At 41.5% G+C, this 19955-nt stretch overlaps 1 pseudogene; it reads left to right on the top strand.

Moving 5' to 3' along the window:
- The first annotated feature begins 8181 nt into the window (after positions 1 to 8181).
- LOC146383242 (uncharacterized) lies at positions 8182 to 18384 on the top strand (annotated as a pseudogene).
- The last annotated feature ends 1571 nt before the right edge of the window (positions 18385 to 19955 follow it).

Genomic DNA, 19955 nt, shown 5'->3' with positions numbered 1-19955 from the left:
TAAACCAACGTCCAAACTGTGAGAGGCAGTTGTGTCTCAGAGGTCAGTTTGATCGGCTGTCTGAGTAGAAAGCACTTCTTTGGGTTCTTTGGGTTAAGAGGGGTTTGAACACAACCCTTAGCCCCTGAGGAAGATGCTGCACTGTACCTCCCACATTCTTCCTGCCGATCAAACCTCGACCTGCCCGTCTCTTTCCTAACCTTGAGGCCAGCTCTGCCCTCTTGCTCTCAGGTTGTCACTGTTCGTTACACCGATATAGCTTGAAGTGCTCTTTTGTCTCGAGCAGCTTTCACATGTGTGAATGTGTCTGAAAACCAGGTCCTTCCTGAAAAAGAGAGCATTGCTCTCAGTAGCTCAGACCGTCATAGTCATCCCTTACCCAAACAGAACAAATGATGCTTCACAGACCAACTTAGATCCATCATGAACATCCACCTCACTGAGGAAGAGACGGCCAGGCACACTGACAATTACCCGGAGCTCTCTCCCTCTGTGCTGAATGAAGAATTAGATTCCCTCTTTGTGCACGTTTGAAGGTGACTCAGCCATGCTGCCATGCAGGAAGCATGCTTTCAATTTGAAACCACCCGGGCTTATTTCATTTTTCCCTAAAAGTCAAAACACGAGTCGGCTTTGACAGCGTGACAAAAGAAAATCCAAAGCAGAAGTGATCTTACAACACCGACGCAGAGTTCCCAGCAGACCTCAAATTTACCCTATTTTAAGGTTTCATCATCATTCATCAGTGAGCATCACATCTATCAACATCTGTTCCCATCCATCAGCTGCATGACTGCAGAGCTGCACATGTAACCAAGCAACTGCAGGAGGGCTCTGTGCATGACTGATCGTAAATGACAGAAGCCCAAACAAACATCAAAAAGCTGCCAGTCCACACAGAAGCTTGTCAGGCATCTTGACTGGAGCTGAGTTGAGCAGGGAGTGAAAACGCCACAGAGTGCAGTGTGGACCGGAATTGAGTTCTGGACCTGCTGCAGATGATCCGAAGGTCAAACTACAAATGTGAAAAGGACATCTGTCACTATGGGGACTTACCTGTACCCTTATGATTTGTACCTGCTGGAGGACAGTCTTAAAGCTCTGTGCTGTACTCTGTTCTGCACCTAAATGTAAAACTGACCTTTGAAATATCGATGTGCGATTGGGTCTAAGGGTGACGAATGATATTTGTACAGGTGAACAATGAGTCACCACTCCGGCTCTCCAAGCAGGTGCTCACAGGTAGCCGGATGCCCTCTGGAGGTGTGTTTATCCCTGGAAGGATGTGCTGATATTTCTACGGCTGGGCGTAGACTCTGTAGTTCTGTTTCAGAGAAGAAGATCTCTAGCAAAATTGCTCTCCTGTATTAATGGATCTGAGAGTTTTCACTGCCACCTCATGTCTGAGTTGCAGGGGAGAGTTGAATGCAGAGGTGCGTATGTACCCAAGCATCTGAAGGAGGGTTCGTCACACAGCAGATCTTAAACTACAAATAGCTGCCGGTCCGCACAGAAACTGTCAGTAACTCAGAAGCAGAGGTGCGATTAGACAGGAAGTCCAGAGACAGCAGTGCATTCTGGGAGCATCAGCAGTCATCAGATCAGACAATCTCAGGAATCTGAATCGGTCCAGAACCTGAAATTTCTTCTTCAGCTAGTCTGCTGATGATTTCCTCATGTGCTTGTGACATCAGCCACCCTCTCTGAGCTTCAGCTGCCGGACTTTCCTCCCAAAAACATTTTCATCCATGTCTGGATTCCTTTTCCCAGCAGTGACTGCTCAGAGTCCAAACCCTCATTCTTTCTGTACTATGGAGGAGGTGGGAAGACTTTTTGGTGTCAGTGAACTAATATGTGAGTTTTTCTCCTTTCTTCACACATAATGTTGTTCAAGTGCACCATATCCAGCTGCTCTTTTTCAGTCTGTTTCATTGTTACTTTTATAACAGATGTGAGAACAGATTTTATCCGTGTGTGTGTTTTACTAACTTGTTTGGAATAATTTTTTCCAGCTTTTTCATCCTTATAAACCTCCTGCTATAATCTTGTAAATTTATTATGAACCATGGCTCAAACCATCCAGAGTGACTGTTAAACTTGTGTGTATGCCATCATTATAAAAGTCTGGCCTTTTTGAAACACTGCAGTGATAAAAATAAATGTATGAGCTTCCTTTGAAAGATAAATTCTCATTTCTTTGGCTACAACAAACCCCTAGTGCGATCCAAGACAGGTTTCTGCTGACCTGGTTTAAGTCAGGTAAGTGTGAGCCACATTAAGTGTACAGAAATATGAGTAACTCTAAAGGCTTTACTCTCACTGTATCAGCGAGCAGCAGTCAGTTCGATGTCTCAGGTGGGCTTCCGTCTGCACTGCCAGGGTTAACGGGCCCTGTGTGCTTTAGTCATGATCTGAAACCCCTTCCCGCATCCAAACTTCCCTCTGGATGCCAATGAGTGCAAAACCACAAATTCCATCATTTGTTTATTACCCCTGATCTTTCTAACATGGTCATCTGCAGAGCTCCTTCAGTGACAGACTGCGGCATCCTCGATGCATGAAAGAGCGTTTCAACAGGTCCTTCCTGCCTGCAGTGTCAGGCTGTACAATCAAAACTGCTCCCAACAAACATAGATGTTTACATCAGTGCTGTAACTTGCACTATTTTATCAACCAATTCACACTATAACCAGGGTTTGCATCTTATCTGTATTTAATTTTATTTTTGGCAACCATTGTCCTTGATGTAAATATGTAAAAATTGTGTATGTTTCTGTTCTGTCTTGTGTACTGTTTGTTTGTATATGTGTCTTTCTTGCTGCTGTTACACACGGATTTTTTCCGTTGTGGGACAATTAAAGGCTTCTTCTTCTTCTACTTCTTCTGAAACAGTTTAGAGGTCAGAGGGTTTTCCAGTTATCCCAAAGTAAAAACAGTACCACTTTCTATCACTCCTTTGTGTTATCAGCATGTACTCCCACTCTCTGAGTGGTTATTCAAGGGAAAGACACTCCTGACACTAGCACCTGCATTTACAAGAAGAAATAGCAAAATCAGCAGGCTGAGAGCCGAGGCAGCAAACAGGCGCACGAGAAACCCACAAACAGACACAGACTGGGGTAACTGGCCTCATCCTGCTCATCAGTGTGAAGTAGAAGACGAGGTCCAAGGAGCCACAGACACACCGAATGGAGAGAGGACAGTGAAAGGATGTTTGAAAAAATTAAAGGTGAGGGAGGAAAGAAGAGGTTGATGGAGGGGGAGGAGAGGAAGGTGGAAATGGGAGTAGGTCCATATTAGTCATTCTGTCCATGTTAATTGGACTGCAATTATATGGCTTTTGGCCTTCTTAGTGCTTCTAAAGATAGAGCGGGGGCCCATCCATCACACTCTCTGTCTGGGCCTGCAGACAGCTGCTGTGAATGGCTGTGCAAAGAGAGTCTGAATAAACAGGCAGACATCAGCTCACTGGCACGTCCACGACTTCACAGAGACACAGAAACCTCCAACAACACCAAGGACTCAAAGGTTGAACCTGGACCTCGTGTAACTCTGACTGCATGACGGTTAAACAGAGGAGGCTCCAGGGTCTGTTTGAGACCCCGGAGGGGGGGCCAGCGTGGCTGGGGAGGGTTAAACAGACCATAACAGAACACTGTTAACCTTATTTTAATCAGGCTTAAAATAACAGAAAAATACTGTTATTATTTTGATTTATTATGAGAGTTTATGTGAAACATGTTGCACATTTAATCTATAGTTCATGTCATAAAATTATATACCACCCATAAAAGGTCAAATACTGTAAAAGCAGTGCACAGATATATAACTACACACATCTACTGTTCTACTGATGACATCAGCTGTACAGAAAACCATCAGATATTTAATAAATCTTTACTTTTAAAATGGTTTTCTAACTTAAAGAAGCTTTTTTTAAACAGCCAGAAGATGTTTTTGTAATTATTTTATACTGCTAATTACAGATCTCGTCGAGTATCAGATATGACTCCACATTAAATCACGTGTAATGATGTGACTGACTGAATACTGAATACTAGCTGTTGTGTGCCGGCAGCTTAAAAGGTGAAACGTCTGTTCTTATAGATTTAGATCCAGTGTATTATATGTGGAAGCTGATGATCTTTAGTTTTCCTCCCACTGATTTTCCTATTTGATAAAAGTCATCACCTCCTCGTCCAAAGAAAACTCCATGCACTCCCTCTGCTAACTCAGAGAGGCCACCCCGCACCACCACCCCAACACCACCGCATCACCACCACCCGCATTTCCATTTTTCTGAGTTTCTGCAGAACGGTTCCTGATTTAACTCCTACTGATATTTCTATATTAGAAAAAACTGAATAATGAAACAAAATATTTTTAGAATGTCACTCTTATAAACTTTATTTTAAAACAGGTTTTCGTGAAATTATATTCAATGATATTCACTGAATTTTAATGATGCAAGCATTTAATTTTACAGGCATTTAACATTTATTGTTCAAAGTCATTATTATCTTTCATTTAACCAGTTTTGGTCAATAATCCTACAAGTTACACAACCACTGTAAAATTACATCTTTGACATAATTTCAGATGTTATGTACTTACACAGGTATTAAAAAACTTCCATAGTTACACGACATATGTGTTAATTAACACACAGATCAGTGTGAATTTCACAATCCTTTTGCTATTTTTCACTTTCACTCACTGCATCAGATTTTAGAAATGCATTTTATTCCCTGTTACAGGTTGTTTATGTTCATTCACATTAGACGTGTTCATTTACATTTTCGATGTACAGTTATGCTAACAGAAATCAGTGTACCTAATATTTCTAACACCACTGCACATGCGCCTCAGCTGACCCCGCTCTGCGGTTTTACTGCTTCATGGCCAAGCTGCTCTCATTCCCACTCACTTCCACTCTGTTTTAATTCCACTAACAGCTGACTGTAGAATATTTAGCAGAGGAAATTTCACGGCCGAACTTGTTGCACGGGTAACATCCTATCACAGTATCAACGCTGGAACTCACTGAGCTCCTGAGAGGGAGCCGTGTTGGTAGAAGCAGTCTACCTGTGGCTGTGGAAGTGATTGGAACACCTGAGTTCAGCGAGTTGGATGAATGAGTGAATGCTGGTAATGCAGTGTGAGAAGTGTGAGGGTTGGCTGAGACCAAGTCGAGAGGAGACCAAGTCTTTAAACTACAGCCAGATGCTGCTTCGTTTACGGGTGTCAGGCATATTTATGTGTTTTTGCGATGCACTCGCACAGCCCTCCTCACTGCTGTCTACTGTCTCACTCACTTACTGAGAGGACAGACGCACGCTCCACTTGACTGTTGCGTCTCTCACCCTCTCTGTTTTTCACATACTGATATTATCCTATATCCTCGCATGTGATTGGCCACAATATGGAGGGATTGGAGCATAGCTGAGCCACTGTGTGAGAGCTGAGCAGCGAAAGGAAATTAAGTGACGAGCCGGCTCTCGCTCAATGGGAGTCGACTCTTCTGATTCACTACAAAGCACTCTCTAAGCACGGCTCTTAGAGCTGATGCTTTTGAAATGACTGAAAGATTTATTAGGCTGTGTTTTGAGTTTTGTTCAAAAAAGAATGACTTCATATAGGAAAAGAATATATATCACATATGCAGGACACCTTAAACTATTTTTTTTTAATTAAGCAGCAAGGCAGAACAAAGTTGGGCTGTATCAAGACACGGGGACTAAACCCCAATTCAACCAGACCCAGAACTGATCCGGAATTAAAACAGGACTACAACAGTTCAAAATCAGGACTACTGAGGACTTAACCAAGACAGAACCAGAATCAGAACTAGATGATAGTAGCACTAAAAATCATCATAGACCTGCACTACACTTATTTTTTAATTCTACCAAAGTCCACTATTTAGATTCAGAAAAGTTTATATAATTATTTAGTCTTGTTGTGCAAACAAGCCTGCAAAACTTAATAAATGTAGAATTTGAAAAGTAATAAATGGTATCTAAAAAGATACATTAGGTACTGGATTCATGTTCTGATGAGTTTTGGCAAACAACCATTTGACTAACATGTGTGTCTCACCTGCTCTTGTTCCATCTCTCTCTCTGTTCCTCTCTCGCCCTCTCTGCTCCTCTCTCTCTCCCTCTCTGTTCCTCTCTCTCCCTCTCTGCTCCTCTCTCTCCCTCTTTGTGCTGACAATCAAGCCAAACACCAACATCATCAAATATACAGTGGAAACCAGATATTTACACCCTCTTCAGATAAAAACAGAAACACTTTTTAATTGTAACATCAAATCAGACTAAATGTTTAATTTTTTTAGACTGATACATATAAAAAATATATTTGTTACATTTAAGAGTAAAGAGAGAAACTATCTGTGTTTCTTAATTGTAAATGGCACCAAATTGTATTCAAAATTGAGCCACACTTATGGAGCTCCACAGTTCTTTTCCTGGTGTTTTGGTTGACATCTCTTGATTTTCCCATGTCAAAGAAACAGGCTCTGTGTTTTGCCTTATACACAGCAAAATCTCCAGTGTTAAATTAACACTTTTGACAGTGTTATATGTTTAAAAGTAACCTAGTCAGTTTTGAAGATTAACAATGGCTAACACTGAGCAGTGCTGATTTTCTAACACTGGAATATTTCTAACATTTTGAGTTATTTTCCAGTGTTAGAAAATCAGCACTGCTCAGTGTTAGCCATTGTTAATCTTCAAAACTGACTAGGTTACTTTTAAACATATAACACTGTCAAAAGTGTTAATTTAACACTCAACAGTGTTGTATTTAACACTCAGAGGTGTGGACCCATATAGACACTCTCTAGTGTTAATTTAACACTGGAGATTTTGCTGTGTATGCATCCACAGGTGTTCCACCAATTTACTCACATGGACTCTACTAACCTATCAGAAGCTTCTTCAGCTCAGAATGGAATCCTCTGGAGTTTTCTTATTAATTAAAGACACAATAAACTCAGTTTATATATATATGTACTCCCAAATTTGATGAAAGTGATAAAAAATAGACAGCTCTCTCTCTCTCTCTTTATTCTGACATTTAACTAATTCAAAAGATTTCAATATTTATTTATCTAAAACCAAACAAGTTTACTCTAAATTGATGTTTAACAGTAAAAAAAATTATTTTTCCCTGAAGTGTATGTAAATATCTGGTTTAAACTGTGAATATACTGCTGTGTGTTGAAATTCCTCTTGTTTTGCATAGAAATATACTGAACAACATACAAAGCATAATATATAAAATAACATCTACCAGAGTTTTTTCTTTGAAAGAAGCTCCTTATGTCCATTGTTGTGTTCATCAGTACATAACTGAAACCGATTTAAAGTGCTTTATTTAGCCGTGGAGGGCAACAACTGAAAATATGAAATAAACACACATGTAAGCTAAGACTCTCTAAAAAAACAACAGCATTGTTGTTGTTCGGCTTTTCATTTCTCCATTTGTTGATTCACTCGAAGAACAAGTAACGTAATATGGGTCAAGTGATCAGTTTGAAATAAATCTTTTGTGATTCACCGTCATATTTACATTATTTGTACAGTACAAATGGTTTGCTTTGGTACCTGCTCGAACTTCAGTTCTCCTCTGTCTGCCTGGCTGCGCTTCTCCTACAGTAAACTCACAGGCAGCAGCTTCTCCCCCCTCGCTCACATGTGTAAGTGCTGTGCTCAGTCGCCTAGTGTCCGAGCTCGGATCATACCAAAATGAGGGGGAATTTACGACTGTCCGCTATGTGCTTTGAATAATGTGTGTAGTTTTTCTTTTATACAGTTGTCAGTCAGGCATCTAACTATGAAACACTCCAAAAGACCCCATGCTTCTGAAAAAAAGACCCGGGCTTAAGCTCAGTAAGCCACTCCGCCAATGGTTGACTCCAAATCTCCCGACCACTATGTCGATCTGAGAAAGCAAGACCGAGACAGTGAGACCAAGACAAGACCAAAGTCCGTCGAGACCAAGACGAGACCACGTAAAAGTGGTCTCGAGACCAAAACCGGTCTCGAGACATCCAACTCTACTAACCAGCCACACATGCTCGCCATGGCAGCCCAGAAGGACCGACGGTCTGAGCCCACCGTCTTCGTCTGTGCTGGTTAAACCCACAGCTAACAGAACAGCTGCTCTGTAGACATGAACAAGGATCTGCTAACTCAGGTAAATTCATCTGTTTTATCTGTTCTCCTAACGGTCATCCATTCAGGGTCCAGGTGCCCCCCACCTCTCATCAGCGGACAGATCGCCAGAGGTGGGTTAACTATGGCTCACCCCTGGTGCTGTACACAAACACATCCATCAAGCACATGTCCAATCACAGCAAAATGTCCACAGCAGGTCGCTCTGTCATGAGTGGATCATTTAAACAGACAAACTCATGCTTATGACTCTTTAAACTCTCACAGCTGATCACTGATCACTAACACCTGGATCCGCTTACTGTCTTTAATAATAGGGGACCTCCTGTCTCACACAGAGCCGTCTGTACGACCTGAACACTGCAATGGGATGCCCTCTCCACTGCTGTCACGTCACTAAGGTGGTCCAAGCAGGGCTTTGTGGGGTTTTCTTAAATATTACAGCGTGTGCAACACGTCAATGGTAATAATCAGCAACACCTTCCTACTCCACTCAAGCACTCAAAGCACTCCATACAGCATGTTTCAGGAAGTCATGACCAGAGATGGGCAGTAACGCGTTACTGTAATCTGATTACTTTTTCAGGTAACAAGTAAGGGATTACTATTGCAAAAACAGTAATTAGATTACCGTTACTTTCCCGTAGGAACGCTGCGTTACTGCGTTACTAAAACCGTGATTTTTTTGCGGGAATGTCTCATGACAGTGACGTAAGCGAGTGCGACGTTCGTGACAACAGCTGTCTGCAGATCAACAATGGATCATATGTCGAGTGCGGGAGAGAGTATGAGCGTGCAGCGTTTAAAGCGTGGAAGTACTGACCTTATTTTGAGTTTGATTCCATAAAAAGTGACAAAAACATTAGTGTCCGTTGTGCGTGGGAAGAAAACTTCTTTTTACAGCGAAAAAAACCCTAAACTTCCAAGCAAGCACCGAGTGCGCTATGACGTGATGGGAAACTCACAGAGAAACTCGCGGATTCTTCAACTGACCACTGCGGCACACCTGCACCAGGGTAAACCTCCGCCTACGCCACTCCTGCTTTACAGGTGAAAATAGAGCAACAGGGCCGCTAGTCTTTGACTTTATTTATTTTCTGCTGTGTTTTACTTGCATCTATTTGAAAGACTGAGTGTAAACACAAAAAAAAAAATTATTTTATGTGCTGGAATGTGCAGAAAATAAGTTTAAATGTTAAACAAATTTCTTCCAGTCAGAGAATGTTGCATATAATTAAATTTTTGCTTGATGCATAAAGTTAAAAGATTAAAACTAATAAAACAAGTTTTAAAAAGAGACTTTTCCATTTGATTACATTTTGTATGATGGATTATGCAGAAAAAGTAGAATTGGGCTGAAAGATCTATCGCTTTATCACCTATTCAGGTTGTAAATCGTGTTTTGAAAAAGTAACTAAGTAACTAAGTAATTAATTACTTTTGAAAATAAGTAATCAGTAAAGTAACTGGATTACTTTTTTGGGGAAGTAATCAGTAATTAGTTACTGATTACTTTTTTCAAGTAACTTGACCAACACTGGTCATGACTCCCTCACAGGAGGAAGTAACCTCACTGAAGCTCACCTGCTGATCCCGAAAAGCACAAAATCTTCATCGCACTTTTACATTCTTGTGTTTTTAAATAGTCCCAAACTCTAACTTACAGAATATTTCCTGGTTTTAAGAACTGTGTGTGTGTGTGTGTGTGTGTGTGTGTGTGTGTGTGTGTGTGTGTGTGTGTGTGTGTGTGTGTGTGTGTCCAATGCATCCATCAGAGTATGAATGTGTGAATGCTGAATAGAAACAGCATAGAAAAAAGTACTGGTGTGAATGAGGTGCTTTGAGTGTTCAGAGTAGAATAGTGTTAGAACCAGTCCATTTACTACTTACAGACCCACACAGGCATGCACTGATTCATCCAAACATGTTGCGCCCTCTGGAAGCTGCTGTTTGCTGCAACTGACACAAACGCTCGCAGCGTGCAGACACACGCCGGCGTAGAGGTTCGTCTGAGCGCGCGCACACCTTCACTCTGACGCCTGTTAGCCCTCTCAGAGTGAGCCGTGACCGGCTTTGACAGCGAGTGTTCTCCATTTATGTTTTATTCACAGTTTGGTCACCTGGAAAGCGACAGCCAGGAACAAACAAACACTTTAGGAGAGCTTTGCAGTAACCACAGGCTTCACGCCGCGCCGACTGACGTGTCATGCCGACCAAACATTCATCAGGGAAGTGCATCTATACACAACTGCTGCCACCATGCAGCATCAGTGACATGTGACAAAATGTGGCAACAATTAGGGAAACGGCTGTCTTATTAAAGGCAGAAACACAAAAGAGTTCAGGTCTTTAGTCTCAGGGGTTCGCCATCATTTATAAAGCGCCAAATCACAACAACAGTCACCTTAAGGGGTTTTATACTGTAAGATAAAGACCCTACAGTTATACAACAAAGAAAACCCCAACAATCACATGACCCCCTATGAGCAAGTGCTTTGGCAACTGTAGGAAGGAAAAACTGCCTTTCAAGAGGAAGAAACCATCTGCTGCAACACATTTCACAAAAACAGAGTAAGCATGCTACAGCATTACATCATGTTACACACCTGGACTCACCTGAAACTTTCATCAGCCAGTCACATGATGACTAACCAGTCATCATGTGACTGGCTGATGAAAGTGATGTCACAAAGCCCCTCTTTTATGTACAGTCCGTGACCTAAACATGTCCTCCTCTCCCCACACGTTAATTGGCATTTCTTTATTTCCTTGGTTCCTTTATTTGTCTGCACTCTATTTGTTTCCTCTCCTCGTGTCCTTTTCTAGCTTCCTTATCTCTTCTTTTTTTCTCCCTCTGGTTTCCTTTTCTCGTTTGCTCTCTTTGTTTTCTCTGCTCCTTCCATGTAAAGGAGACATGCAGACAAATAAGTGACATGACAGAGGCTCTTTCCATCTTTTATATACAGTGTATGATCCTCTGTGTGTCTTCCTGAGGAGCATGATCATAAATGAATGGATAAATGAATTAATGAAATGTCAGAGCAGTTTTTACTGATGATTCTTCCTTCAACCTGAAACGCATGCTTTTAGTTTCTGTTTTCAATGAGCTGTGAAACTGCAGGCTGACCCCACAGTGCCCCCTGCTGGCACCGTGGGTGGGGTCTCTTCAGGCAGCATGAAGCCCGTGTGAGTGGATAGTGGCTGGACGTGGTTATGGCAGCAGTGATGCAAGCGTGCGACTCCTCAGAGTGAGCTCTGATGGTTGGCGAGCGTTTGTGCAGCATGTGAGGAAGAAGTGGAGAAGTAACAGGGAGCTCGGCGCCTCCATCATCTCCACTCCCCTCTGGCGGTCCTCCTGTGAGCCTCCAGCAGAAAAGGGCTGTTTGTTGTGACAGCCTCTGAAATTCGTTTGTACTTCCTGTCACACTCTGCTGCCGCCTTCACCTCATCAATTTCTTGAAGCATCTGCACGTGACAGGAAGTCCAAGTGCACAAACAGCGGACCAGGTCCTTGGGGACGAGCTGCAAAAGAGAGCTCGTTAGCAGAACAAACCGACAGGATGGAGGCGAGCGAGGAGCAGAGGGAGGCCGACCGCACGGCATCGCGTCCAGGACCCCTTCCTTTCCTATTCTTGCTTCCTATCCTCTCTAAACTTTCTCTCATCTCCTTCATTTACCTCTACTTTTCTTTCCTTTCCTTGTCTTCTTTCCTCTTCTAGTTTCTTTTTCTTTCCTTTACGTGTTTAACTCTTTACTCTTTGGTTCCTCTCCTCCTTTCCTATCCTTGTTTCTTTCTTCTCCTTATGTCCTAGCCTGGTTTCCTTTGCTTAAATCATTCCCACCTGTGGACATCTCTGCACACCTCCTCCATCTAAAGCACAGTACACAGTGCAACAGTTACACCCTTTACACACCCACTGTGGAGAAAATAACAAAGTTTACTGAAATATATTTAATCTCTGTAATGTTCTGTATATTTGTAATTGAGCTGTTTCTATATATTAGAATTATTTCTTATATTTTGTAAACTTTGTAATATTATGTATTATTTTTTTCAGTTCAGTCTGTTACTGTTCTTATTGTCGAAGCGACTCCAACCACATAATTAATATAGTATTCTGATTCTGATGTTTTCCCCATCCTTGCGTCCTGTTCGCTCAGTTCCTCTCCTCCATTCCCCTCCTTGTTCCCTTGCCTCATCTCCTTTTGCTGATTTCTTTCCTCTCCTTGTTTCCCATCTTCAGATTCAGAGGAATGCTCAGTTATCAGCTGTGTAGAAGGCAGAAAGACTTTCACTTTCAATTTTGTTTAAACTCACATTGCTGTATACTGTCCACCTGACAGTCAAAGAGGCCCCGCCTCTAAGGTCTCAAACTTTAATCCAGTTTAAACAGGTGACTTATAAAAACATTGCCCCCCCTACAGGTGTTATAAAGGAGGACATCTACAAATTATCCATACAGACCAAACAGTTTGTGTATCAGGCTGGAAACATGTTTATTTCTGATGTAAAGTTTTAACATGGGAGTCTATGGGGACTGACACATAGCTGCCTTTGCTGGACGTCAGAGGAACTGCCTCGTTGAAGGACACCCATCATCTCTGGCTGGGGATTTAGGTTTTTTTAAAGCCAGTTGATAATGGGCATGTATAAATTGCTTCACAGCAGACCCTCTGGTATAATCTCAGTTTCTCTTTCTCTTCTTGTCCCCTCTTTCTTCCTCTGATAGTTTGCTTCTATTTCCTGTTTCCTGTCCTTGTTTTCTGTCCTTGCTCCCGGCCCTCAGCGGGTCTCCTTTATATTCCACAGATCACCTGCTCACAGAGCTCTTTGACAGCTTCTGACAATCCTGCTCATAGAAATGCTGCACTTGGTCCCTTGTGGTTCACGCTAAGGCCAAGCATCACCCACATTCCCCTGCTGGATCTCTCTCTCACAGACACACAGGAAATGCAAAAATCCTACAGACCTGTGGGGAAAGACAGTGAGATCACTCCGTGAATAGAGAATAAGGAAATTTGAGCAGGATGGAGAATTTAGGCCTCATTTCGACCTTCCCACTGTTATTACAGACAGTGAAATATCTACAGACCCACAGCTCTACTTTTTCTGCCTCACTAATATTCTTTTAAACAGCTGAGCAGACGCACTGGCATATCTCAGGGTCCTTTCAAAAAACCCTTAATGTAAGCTTAGTAAATGCAGTGTTGCAGGTTAGTAAATGCAGTGAGTGTGTATGTTTTTCTGTTGCTGCATGCAGATAGGTGACAAATGAAAGGTAAGATCCAAACCATACAGAGTAACAGAGGAAGGAGAAAGTAAACCGGCACTGATGCACAAGCACCTGCAGTTCCTCTTACAACCACCAGGGGCTCCAGCATTGAGTCGGTCCCCCATAGAGTCACATGTTAAATGTCCAACTTTACAGCAGAAATAAACATAATAAACTTAAAAAAAAACTTTAGAGTTTTGTTCAGTTCCCTTAGTGCCTTCAGCATCTTCTATCCATTAGCTTTCATAAATGATGTTTTCACAGCATGCAGACGACATAAATTATTACTGTGTCTGTCACAGGACTTCAGAAATAATTCAGCTTCTGAGACCAGCAGTGGGAACAGTGGAGTGATTCTGATGATAGCTGTCAGTTTGGATGTATGTGCAGCTGTAATCTATCAGTGAGGAAAAACAGAAACGCCTCACAGTGTGCCAGAACATCATCAGGACTGATTCAGGTGTCTCTGAAAGGATAGGCTGGCTGTGCTCTTTCCTTCATATTAAGGTTGAATCTGGAGGTTGGACGTGACACATATCAAAGGTCAGTGTTTCCTATATATGAAGCCAACATGGCAGTACCAAACAAACGCAGTTTCATCCTCAGTTTTCCTTTGTGACCCGGAGCTAAATACTTATTAGAATAGATCCATGCTAGCCCAGCGAACATCTGGATGGGCTGGTGTTTTTTTGTCAGCGTGTAGCCATCTCCAGAAATCAACACACTCGGCTAACAAGTGAAATATTCCAGGTTTGATCCTGGGAGGAGACACACACGACTTAGGTTGGTTGCCCCTGTGACCACATTTTTGACACCAGGAACATAAAAAAAAAATTGTTGTACAGAACAAGTATTTTCACTTTTTAAACAGGTGCACTGAGGCAAATTGGTGCATTTGTCAAATCTGAGCAGTTGGAGTCAGTTGATGACTTTTAGAATCATCTTTTGTGACTGGATGATTAGAACTGAAACTTTACATGTCTGTAGTGGATTCTCCCACATTTCAACTCATCTAACCTAATTTCATGTCCCTATTTTTAATCTGTATAGTTTATCTCCCCACTATCACACAGTTAGTCTCAAAATAAAACTCACAAAAAAAACTCAAACAGTTAAAGATTAAAAACTATTTTACCTGCTCATTTGATGCCAGTTCCCCTCTTTCTCTTTATGCCACTTACTCACTGATACTCTAGCACACACACAAACACACACAGCAAATATTCTGATTTTTCATTTGAGATTCTTGAGTTTAGATTTTTAAAATACATAATTCCACTCTTCAAGTGATTTAAAGAATATGAGCTTTCAATATCCATTCAGATTTTTTTGCTGATTCTAAATTTTCTTTTGTCATTAGTCAGTTTTTTCTAATGTATATTTTAAAGATGTTCAGCTACTATCCAACTTTGAAATTTCTTCTGCTGTGTGAACTTTAACTTTCAACAGTTCTGCACTTTGCCTTTCAGGTGAATGATTTGGCGTATTTAATATACACACCAGTGTACAAAATTAAACAATTATAAAAATTCAACTCAAACCATTCAGCTGTCAGCATTCACATTACATTTTCTTCAGGAAATGTATTCTCTAGTTTCATAGTGTAATCTTCACATGCTTTATCCAAAGCACATTCTCTGTTGATTCACTCGCTAATTATATTCACTCTGCGTCTTTAGGGATTCGCTAGCTTAGGTTAGCTTAGCTTATAGCTAACTCGCTAGCAGCATGGCCTCTTCACCTGTCCCTCTTGCACTTTCCTGCTCATTGTGACAGGTGTTAAGTTAATCCTCTGCCTCCTTTAGCAGCAATGGTGCTTGTAATGAATTTAGCCTATTTGCAGCTCTGGAGGCTGGGATAACTGAATTGGAGACTCAGCTTCACACCCTCGAAAAACCCATAGCTAGCCATACCCCTGTACATCCCAGTACATTACCAACCCATTCATCTGTCTCCAAGTGTTTTTCACCACTTTCACCACATCCACAGGGGATCAAACTCCATAGTCAATTGTTTGGAAAATTGTAAAAATTGATCAACAAACAAATGTGCTCTGCCTAATAGAAACCAGGTTACAGCAGCAACACAATACTGATTCGTTTAAACTACTGTCAGAATCCTCAAAACACAGGCAGAGGAGAGGGTGTGACAGCAATCTTCCACTCCAGTTTATTAATCAACCAGAGACCAAGACAGACTTTTAATTCATTTGAAAGCCTGATGCTTAGCCTTGTCATCTATCAGTCAGCTGGGCCTTACACAGAGTTTCTGTCTGATTTCTCAGACCTTTTATATGATTTAGTGCTCAACTCAGACAAAATAATTATTGTGGGTGATTTTAACATCCATGTAGATGCTAAAAATGACAGCCTCGACGCGGCATTTAATCTGTTATTAGACTCAATTGGCTTCTCTCAAAATGTAAAAGAACCCACCCACCACTTTAATCACACTCTAGATCTTGCTTTAACATATGACATAGAAACTGAACATTTAACAGTGTTTCCTGAAAACCCCTCTTGTCTGATTATTTCCTAATAACATTTAAATTTACAGTAATGGATTCCGCAGCAGTGGGGAGTAGATTTCATCACAGTAGATGTCTTCCTGAAAGTGCTGCTCGTTATTGCTTGTTACAGGCCCGTGTCCTCGGGTACCAAATGCAAACGAGAGCTCGTTGGCTGAACAAACTGACAGGAAAGAGGCGAGTGAGGAGCAGAGGGAGGTGGGTCGAGCAGTGTAATATTGAAGATCCCTCAATGAATCAGGACAAGCTCTCTCTTCTCCTGTCCTGATTTTATTCCTATCTTCTTTCTCCTTCACCTTAATTTCCTTTTCTTTTCTCCTTTTCTATATTTGACTTCTTTCCCCTCCTTATTTGCTACCCTGATTTCTTTTGCTTATTCCTTTTCTATCCTGGCTTCCTTTGTACTACTACTACCACCATTTCTTTTTTCTTTCCAGTACTTCTTTCTATTCTCATGTTTTTCCCCATCCTTGCCTCTGTTCCTCACCTTGTTTCTTTTCCTTATTTCTTGAAGGCTACTTGTTTGCTTTCCTAGGTTCCAGTACTCCATTCCTATCCTTGTTCACTCATCTCATGTACTCATTTCATTTTTTGTTCTTTCCTCTCTTTGTTTCCTGTCTTCATATTCATATTCTCATTTATTAGCTGTATGTCAGCACAGATAGATTTATAGTCCCAAATCACCTGACTGCACTTTATACTGTAAGAAACTGTCATGTAGCTGTTTGCAACCATGCTCTAACCACATTAGAAAGAAACACATGTATGTAATTCATCCATTAAATAATAAATACCTGATAGATATTTCTCCAGTCTAACTGGACCTGGATTCTACATGAAAACATCAACATCTACACTTCGACCAGATATGAAAAAATCGTAACTGTGCAACAGACGTCAGTTTGTTCATGTAAAAGTTCCACTGGGGTCAGTGCTAGGACCAATTCTGCTTCTCTTAGGCAGTATCATTAGAAGACATAGCATACACTTTCACTGCTATGCAGATGACACACAACTTTCTCTATCCATGAGGCCAGATAGCACACACCAATCAGTTAAAGTGCAGGAATTTCTCAAAGGCATAAAGACCTGGATGACCTCTAATTTTCTGCTTCTAAATTCAGATAAAACTGAGGTTATTGTACTCAGCCCTGGAAATCTTAGAAATATGGTGTCTAACCTGATTCTTACTCTGGATGGCATTACCTTGGCCTCCAGTAACAATGTGAGGAATCTTGGGGATATTTCTGTCCTTCAATGAACATATTTAAAAAAAAATATAGGACTGCATTCTTCCATTTGACACTGAATCCTCCTTTAGCTAAGATGCAATAGGCTAAGGTCGCTCCTAAACTCTAAATTATTGACAGCAGTGGGAAAAGCCAAATTTCCTGATCGATTTTCACCCTCAGCTCTTTTTTATCCTGTGAAAAGGACAAAAGAACAGAAATAAAGAAGTGGCTGTCAAGCTTTTAACCAACATCATAACAAGCCACAGAAGATTAAAGTTTGGGAACAGCTGCTCCTGATATGAAGCTGCCAGTAAACACTAAAAGTACTTCTTATTCTAAATGAGCCATTCCAATCGCATTAATCTCAGTTAAGATAGTCTGTAGCAGCACATCATGATGAGTTATTTAAACTCATCAAATATGCCGTAAACCATAAATGCTCTGCAGCATTTTCCTCTGAAATCAAGTGATGGAGCAGAAAAGTAGTCTGAAATGTTTTTTTTGTTCTGTTCTGTAATCTCAGACCGATATCTGATGTGAAGTGCTATTTTAAAATCCCGACACTTCACCGTGAGGGGGGATTCCTCTGAAGTGCCTGGCCTTGAGTGCAGGTTAACAACTTACACACACTCCCACTTCAGATCATCAGCCTAATGCATAGTAAAGGAAAACACAACATTCTGGTTAAACGTATGGACTCTGACAGGAGGTGCGGTAGGATTTGTTCCCATGGAAACGCTCTGAAAGCTTTGTGACAACTACTGACGTCATCTGAGCTGTTTCTACTCTTTGAGGTGTCCCTTTTTTATTCTTTAATCTTCATTGGGTTCAAATCCCATTTATCCAAGCTGAACAGCAACAGGGTCACCATGGACAGAGAAAACAGTCTGCTGCATCCACCTGCTAATATCTGTGCTTTGCTCTCTTTATCTGTCGTGTAACTGCAAGCATCTCCAACCGCTTCAGTCAGTATCCACCTGCACACACAGCCTCCAAATCTGAAAGGTCCCGTGGTCAGTGGTCCTATGGAGCCTCTGCAGCAGAGTGGAAGCAGTGGAGCACTGCAGCAACCTGCAGGTCTGAAAACAGTTTGCATTATTAAGGGCGTGGCCTCTCAGACTGATAGGTGGATGATGACACAGGTGGTTGCAGCTGCTAGTTTCACCTGAACTGGGCCTCTGGACCATGTTTGTCCTGTTGGAGCCTTTTGGAGCATTTTTAATGACTTCATGTGACCAATAACATGGCTGCTACGAGGTTACTGTACTAACAGACTGTTGAAAATGCTAATGCTGAAGCTTCAGACTGCGGCATCAGTGAAACTCATGGTGGCAGGTCTGTGATTATCATACTTTTCATGTTTCAAGTCTGGCAGAAATTCTGCAGCGGTCGAGGTGAAAGAACTCCGCCGAGTTCTTCAGGCTCTTTATTCTCTGCACTGAGCACTTTTCACATTTCTCAGATGTGGCGAGCTTTTAACTTGTGAAACAATTACCAACTCTTATAAGATTGTTGGAATAATAAAAAATACCTGCTCTTTCCTGTTACATCCATAAACTGACAGAGGAGTGAAGGAGTGACAGACAGATGTCATGCACTGATTGGACCACATTATGCTGCTATTACTGCAGCTCAACAATCATGAGCAGAAGATCAGCCAGTAAACTCTGTTTACTACTGTGTGTGTGTGTGTGTGTGTGTGAGAGTGTGAGTGTGAGTGTGAGTGTGAGTGAGAGAGAGAGAGAGAGAGAGAGAACAGGTATTTTCACATCGTTATTTCAATTATATGTGTGTGTGTGGTGGGGAATACACAGTGACAGCTCATGAATAATTCTCCCCCTGTGCAGGAAGCGTGTGTTTATCTACCCTTTAGACTGCTTATTGACACACACACACACACACACACACACACACACACAGAAATAAATCAGAATAAACACGCTGAGGCGGCCGGGTGGGAGTGCTGCAGACATTTATCAGACGGGCTAACAAAGAGAAGTCAGAGTGATGCTCCTGAAGATTAACAGGGTGGTTTCACTGCAGTCAGTGTCAGTTTACTGCCTGATGCATTCACTGACATCCTGTTCACAATGCAGTTTGAATCCACTTTCCTCTTTGAGGCTGCGTTTCTGTTCAGAAAAAAAAACATTCTTTGTTTGTGCGTCTGCGACAAGCTCAGATTGACCAACAGAGGCCTCACAGGTGACGGGGGTCACCGACAAATTAAGATCGCCTCTCCAGTCCCACCGTCCCACTGTGACATCACCACGTGAATACTCTGTTCACCCCTCCCCCTTCACACATGCTGTGTGGCCCAAACAGGGTTTAGTTACATGAAAGTAGCAAAGTGTGCTTTAACATATAACAGCCAGCCTTACCCAGCACTCACATCTCAGCACCAGCATTTTGGAGTATTCTGACCATGTCTGGGTGAGAGGGTGGATATGTGCTATAAATAACAAACCAATAAATTATATTATAATTTATATCCGGTATAAATTATAAAGGTGCTCAATAAAGCTGTTTGGACTGAAATAATAAACCAACAAAGAAAGAGACGGTGACTGATACACAGAGGTGGAAAGAGTACTAAAATATTTTACTCAAGTAAAAGTACTATTACTTTGCTGAAATTTTACTCAAGTACAAGTAAAATTACCTGTCTAAAAATTTACTCAAGTAAAAGTAAAAAGTAGCTCATTTAAAATTTACTCAGAGTAAAAGTTACATAGTTACTTTT

Source organism: Perissodus microlepis, chromosome 7, assembly GCF_051167445.1.
Source record: "Perissodus microlepis isolate ML-2025 ecotype Zambia chromosome 7, ASM5116744v1, whole genome shotgun sequence".
NCBI classification, from domain to species: Eukaryota; Metazoa; Chordata; class Actinopteri; order Cichliformes; family Cichlidae; genus Perissodus; species Perissodus microlepis.
This window is presented reverse-complemented; position numbering and strand designations above follow the sequence as displayed.